General features: G+C 43.0%; 1 long non-coding RNA gene across 1 annotated transcript; it reads left to right on the forward strand.

Moving 5' to 3' along the window:
• The first annotated feature begins 4,219 nt into the window (after positions 1-4,219).
• LOC144158504 (uncharacterized) lies at positions 4,220-5,627 on the forward strand. Its single transcript, XR_013320097.1, has 3 exons — positions 4,220-4,329; positions 5,243-5,372; positions 5,452-5,627. It is a non-coding gene; the product is annotated as an uncharacterized LOC144158504 (long non-coding RNA).
• Positions 5,628-7,092: the final 1,465 nt, after the last annotated feature.

The following is a 7,092-nucleotide window of genomic DNA, read 5'->3' on the forward strand; positions in this document are numbered from 1 at the left end:
AGCTGTACCATCGCCTCCTGTACTTTACTGTACTTTAGCTGCGAAGAATACGGCATTTACACACACACGCAAGCACGACGCACGTACATAAATGAAATCCCCATCGTCAGCCTGTCCACTGCAGGACGAGGGCCTCTCCCAGTACGGGAAGTTTTCGCCGAATGCTACACCAAAGGGGCCAATTTTGTTCTCGTGAATGGATGCCGTTTTCTTAGGCATCGCCTCTCTGGTGTAGCCTCTCTGATATCCGCTGATGATATACCACAGGTCCAGGTAGCACCCCAGACCGGGAAATATAACGGAACAAAGGGCGGCACCTGTACTGGATTTGAAGTTATTCAGAGGCAGACAGCAGGGCACCCTACATCGATGTGTGATCATTTAGAGACACAGCTCTCGAAAAACTGCAGAAATGCATGTGGAGGAGTGTCACACTGAGCGTGCAGATCCCCCATGAAATCTAAAAGGAACCGCGAGCGTTTGAACGTTTCTCAAAACGAAAGAAACGTGTGGTGCCGGTTCGATGGATGGCGCAACCAAACTCGGCGACAGATCTGTTTTAGTCCCTCATTTGTTGGATTATCACACAATATTTCTACATGTAGAGTGGATACAGCCTAGAATAAAATAATACCGCCATTCCGCGCATCGTGCGTTTCATAGTTCACTCTAGTTTCATTAAAGCCAGGTGCTGCGCCGTTCTAAGACGGTCATTTTTTTTTTCAAGATGGCCGCCAGCTGTCCCATAAATGAAATTCGTTTTTATTTCATTTTTTAGTAAGCGGGTAAATCTCATCGCCGTTCTTGGTGTTAATCAAAATATACCACAAATATGGGACCTTCGAGTGAAGATTGACCGCGAACAAAAGATTGTTTTGTTCAGGAAAAACTTGCAAAAACGCTCATTCATTGCTCTATCATTCTGTATAATTAAAATACACAAACAGGCTTCGTTTACGTTGGAGAACAGAATTTTAACAGGTCATGTAGGCAGATTCCTGATCATAGCCAATACTCTTTCTAGCCTCACTAAGTTATTGGTGTCGTGCATGAGCTCGCGTCATCCGCAATGATCGTGTTGGCGGCGGCATTCCTTTGTGTCGGGCGCATCATGGGCCCGCGGCGATTTTGTCCACGTGGAAGAAATCGAACCTCTGTTGTTCATGCAGGCGTAATTATTATAATCATAATTACGTCCTACAAATATAAATGTCCGTATTCTACCTGTTTCCTCCTAGTTTTACGAAATAGCAAGCTCAGTTTAAGCCAATCTTTGCAGCGCGTTATTTCACCAATAAACAATAATGAGAAGTTTGCATTCCCCCTCGTCTCCTACTTGTCGCTTACCACTACTTCATTTATATGTCCCATTTGCACTTCAGCCTTCGTAATATCGCTCAAAAACAGTCACTTTCAAAGGCAATCATGAATTCTGTACACGCGTGCTGTAGTCGCACTTTTCTTATAGAGTTGCTAAGCAAGTGTGTGCTTTATTTTACGCTGAGGTGCCCACAATAATTTGAAGATGTGACTCAACAACGAGGCACCTTATTTCTATACCCGTTTTTTTTTTGTTATTCACTTTTTCTAAAGGTATATACACGTACGACTATACGCGCAAAAATTTCTTGACGGCGTGCATCTGGCACATGAATTTCTTGAGGACCGATTGGACTTACAATAACTGTAAGTGGTCGCTTTTGTTAGCTATGGACGCGTTTCCGTGAAGTCCAGTCCTTGTGAAATTTATGAACGTGTGCGATGAAGCGTCGCTGTACACCTAGATGAAAGCCAATCAAGTTATATAGATGCGACAGTCACGCTCTGCAAAATCACTACCTCCAGTGTAAATCAACTTATATCCGTGTAAATGTTACCCAAATAATAGAATACCACGGATGTACGACAATTTGCCATTCTGCGAATGCGCTCTTGGAACATCCGTGCGGTATACCAGTCAGGGCTCAACGGTTCGCACCAGCCGCAACTCCGTGTCGCTCATGCAATTGGTATACCGATTGTCTCATCTTAGTGCGATTGAGTTGCTTTAGGAACCCACCACGGTGGCTGTTGTGCTGCTGAGCCCAAGGATAAAGCCCAATGACGCGGGTTCGAATCCAGGCCGCGGCAGCCGCTTTTTTTGCGGGTGTGGAGGCGAGAAGCGAAAATGCCTGTGTTCGAGCATCGGCGCGTGAAACCTCATAACCAGCCAAATCAGATATTTCAGGGCGATTTTAACACATCATTAAACTTAAAGAGGAAAACACAGCTGCTGCGCATCGATAAAACCGCGCGCAGCTTTCACCCTCGACTGTGCGTGCTGTCACGCATGGCCAGCTATCTGGCTGTTTTCCTGAGTCTTTTACAAATGCCAGTCGGGTGCGTTTCTGTCCATGTCTGACCGAATACAGCGCCTGCTAATTAACCCAACGCGCGCATGAAACGGACGGCGCAACATTCCGACGTCAGTGCATACAAATGAGAACTTGTGTTTCATTGCCGTGTGTTATTTCGCACTCGTTATTTGCTAAATAAATCAATAAACTGGATTTACAACAAGAAAATAACTTTTTATGCCGTCACCAAATAGTATCGAGATCTGCTCCGACTTAGCTTCCTCTACGTTCCTATAGCCGCTCACTTCACCATGTACATCCCAAATTTAACGCGGCCTCTTTACCACGCATGTTCTTTTGGGGAACGTGTACCATATGGAAAGACAAACTGACCGGGTATACTCCGTGTTTTTCATTCGACGTGTTGGCCGTATCTTTAAGAAGCTCGCACAGATACACCTTAATACAGCTTTTTTTCATACCTGCCTGAAAACAGCACCCACAAATGGCTTCCCAACTTTCCTTTCCTATTGTTGAAACATTGCACGCCTTTCTTAGGTAGTAGATTACGGCTGTATTATAAAAATGTAATCGTGAATCGACAAGGGAAATTTCCAGTTCCATTTTGCTAAGTTTTCACAAGCATCTCGCACTGTTAACTTTCTGCCTTAAAGGACTATGACACGAATTTTTTACTTCGTTTTTATTGAAATGGCGACCTTTCGGAAGCCTATTTAGGGCCCCTTTAAATCATGCGCGGCGGGGTTGTTTTTATGTTCCGCCTGTATATATATCCTGAGACAAAAATAATCTAGATAGAAGGCTCAAACATTTCCTTGTTGCTGAATCCTCATAATTGCTCGAAAAAATTAATTTACTGGAGAAATTTTACATGAAAGCTTCTGTGCATCTGTGACATGGGAGTGCGAGCCATACATGTCGCCAGCTAATTACAATCGTATGTGTTTTCCCTTCATGTTGCCGCAGTAATTACAGTTGATTCATGAAATGGATTCAAACCCAAAGTTCATGTTCTTTAAATTGCCCCCCTTCATGTGAAATTTAGTCATTTTTATAGCCCCTCTGATGAGCGAACGTTCCAACTAGTCCACACCTTGCACCCTTGTTTGAAATAAACAACATGAAGTGGGATGTTTTATATTTCAACTTCCCCATAGACATTTCACCTACCTCGAGCGCCAAAGTCAGAGCACCATCATATTGTAACATATATGAAACAATAAAACAAAACAAAACCTAACCCTGGTGGGATACCCATTTTCCACCCGATACTGCCTGTACGAAAGCTCATTGTCCTATTTCAAAGATCTTTTGTCATTATACAAACGGACCTTCCAATTGCAAGTAACCTAAAAACTAACTTCCCCATTTTCGCTTTTGTTCCCTTCCAATAGCATTGCACATATATCTTCAGATTTTTGCTGGTGTAATTTTTATTCGTAAGAGGCTCCAATGCATCGAACACTTGTCGCGTTCTGCTTGACGCGAAACGAAATACAGAGCGCCAGGCGTTCTCAGAAAAATGCACCCCGTCTCGCGCGTTCCTTACCCCGTCCCGCGGGTTCCTTTCTTCCTACATGCCTTATTTTTTTGTTTTCGTCGTCGCCCCGTCCCTTCTAGAGTGTGTCGCAAAGGAAGTTTTAGCAGCGGAGCGCAAATTTGGGGATGGCCGAAAAAAAAAACGAAAAGAAAAGGCTTTTGTACTTGGGCAACGTCCTACCCTCCTCTCACACGCGCACACGTGTGCGCCGCTCGCAGAGCGGACCCCTCTGGCTCCTCTGCACTTGGCAGCCGTGGCTGCCGTGCGTTGGGTTGGGGAGAGTGAACGAAAAGCGCGCGCTTTGCAGAAACGAGCAGCCACCTTGAAAATCAAGCGGAATGGAGAAGGGGCCAATACGAAATTTAGTTGTGTGGCCGCATGTTACGGCGAATATTTGTGGGCTGGAAAGCTCATAGCAACCGACCAGTGAAGGTAAGCGCTCGATTTTCTGAGCTCGCTTCGTTCTTTCGAACGCAGTTTACTTCGTAAAAGAGCGGGAACAAGACTGCCCTCCCGTTTCTAGCTTCTAAGCATATCCTTCTTGCTTTTGTGAATGCGAACGGTTGTAAAAGGTGGAACATGTATTCAGCGCTTAAATTTTATGGAAAGAATATAATGCGAAATGAGGTGGGCGCTCAGAAGTACATTTTTTGTTATGATGCTGAAATCGAGTGTAGAACCTTGATACGTAGTACGATTGGCTTTTAATTTACTTCTCGCCACAGCTGCTCACGCGCGCGAGAAATAAAACTAATAAGTTTAACTTCGTTGTCATGTTTAATTTCACGCGAGTTTCAGCGGCGTGCTGTTCCAGAACACTATTTAGCGTTGCAGTTAGGCCATGTTATCAGCTGCTTATGCTAACCATCTTACGATGTAAAACAACGCCTTACGTCTTTGTAGTATTCACAAACTTTCCATGTGAAAAGCTGGTGTTTGTCGGATGCTTATAATTATAAAGAAAATGGCATACGCAAAAAAATAAAACAGCTCAATGCCAGTTTTAAGCACATTTTTCGAGAGCAGACGGTAAATTTAAATTAGGCAACCAAGGAAATACATGGTTATAATTTGTGTAATGTTTCCATTCTTGACAATTGCCTGTTTTCTCATTTTTGTTCGTTGTGTTTTTATGTTTATGGGCACTGAGGCGATTATCGTCTTCTTTCAATTAATATTGCCGACGTGCCATGTCATCATCAGTTGGTCGGCTTCTCTTGTTAATTGAAAATTCTCTGGTACGCTGTTTGAAGGCTTTTCGCTTAATTACTCAATGGACTTTAAAGAAAGCTGTGAGGTATTTTATTTTATATAATTAAGTACCTTTGTCCTTTTTGTTTTCCAGGAATGCTTGAGAAACCCACTCATGCGATGTGTGTGTCATAAATTTAGTTGACACAGGCATTAGAAAAAGTTAAACAAGCAAGACAAAGTGTAAAGTGGAGAGGCCTGTTTTGCTATATTTTTTCCTAAAGGTAAGATTTTCCCCATTAGCTAAAATTCGCTTCACTTCAGTTTTCTGCACCACTTCTATATACTCTCTTTTGTTTTCAGAAATGTCTTCAGATTTACCAGCACCACAAAACTGACACACGAATAAGCTCATCTGGAAGAAAACGTCATCCAAAGTGAGCTTTTGAGCACGCCATGTGTTACAGCAATGCCCTTTTGTTTGTTTTCCAGGAATGGCTGTAAACTCTCATCTGAACTGCCAGTACAAGAAAATCGATGCGGCATATTGTATACCAGAAGTCCTGGTGTTCTGAGAGGTGAGATATATTGTCTATGCTGTAACAACTTTGTAGCTCCTCTTAAACTACAGCTTTCGTTCACTTCGCGGAAGCGCTGCAGTAACAACCCTATGTTAATGGGTTCATGGCCGTCAAGTATGTCATCAAATTGACTTGTCAAGACAGAAGAACAAGCAAGCCCAGGAGGAGGAAAACGAAGGCATCGTCTGAAACAGCGTACTTGCGAAATTCAAGGCTTTAATAGTATACGTATTCGGCTCGATTGTTAATAGTAAAATAAAAAGCACATGTCCTTTCATCTTAAGCAGTGTCAGTGTTGTTATTTACGCTAGCTGCCTGCATGTTCTTTGCTTTAAAATTCCGCCATTGCTTAGTTCGTCATTTTGCCGGACTGCCTTAATTGTGTGTGTTGATCAGTGTAGAGATCAAATGTATGAATATACAGGTCTAAAATGCCGGTTTATACCTTTCAGGAGTTTATGCAGACGAGGTTTGAACTGCTCGCTTATCATGCCGTCAACAATCGTCTCTCTAGGAAAAAGTTACCTTATATTATTTTCATCTAGTTATTGTTGCATGTATATCTGTAAGTTACCTGTACATTGCTGCAATATTATTGCTTCGTAACAGAAACATTGCTTGAACGTCATATCAACAGTGCGCGGATGTGGCCCTCGTGGTGAAAAAACGTATCTATGAAGTCACGGTAACGTTGTAGAAAGCATCGCTTGGACATTAAAGCGGCGTTTTCTAAATGTTACCCGCACGTTGGAAAAATGTAGTTGGAAAGTTACCGCAAATTGTAGCAATGTTATTGCAACTTCATAAAACATTGCTTGAACGTTGAAGCAAAGTTCCTTGTATGCTAACTGCATGTTAAAAGCGTAGATCTAAAGTTGCTGCAAGATTGTAGCGATGTTATCACCACGTATGAATGGTACAGGGATATGCTTAAATGTAGTATGCACGTTGCAAAAATGTAGGTGAAAAGTTGCTGCAACGTCATCAAAAAACGTCTCATAAACGTTGTTCAAATGTGTCCCGCAAGTGGCTGGAAGGTTGCTCCAATAGTGGAGCAACGTTGGCGAACGTCAGAAACAACGTTATCCAAACATTAGAACTACACCCTTCAAACGTTGCCCCCATGTTGGAGCAATGCTAATATCATGTTGACGCAATGTTTCTGAGTAACATTGCACTAACGTTAAAAAAAGCGGACATTAGCCACGTTTTGGCAACGTTAAGGGGAAACGTTGCAAAAATGTTCGGGCAACATTCTGTGCTACCAGGGGTGCAGGTACGCAAAAGAGCGACGCACCGCAGCAGGCGAGCCTGCGGTCCGCCGAACTCGCTGGCTTTTTAAGCGATCATCACCGATAGCGTCACTCTTCTTTTTTGATCGGCTGTTTTTGAGAAGTCTTCACTTGGAATTTCACTTCGTACG

This window comes from Haemaphysalis longicornis, unplaced genomic scaffold, assembly GCF_048455015.1.
Source record: "Haemaphysalis longicornis isolate Haplotype H1 unplaced genomic scaffold, Haemaphysalis longicornis Haplotype H1 scaffold_10, whole genome shotgun sequence".
NCBI lineage: Eukaryota > Metazoa > Arthropoda > Arachnida > Ixodida > Ixodidae > Haemaphysalis > Haemaphysalis longicornis.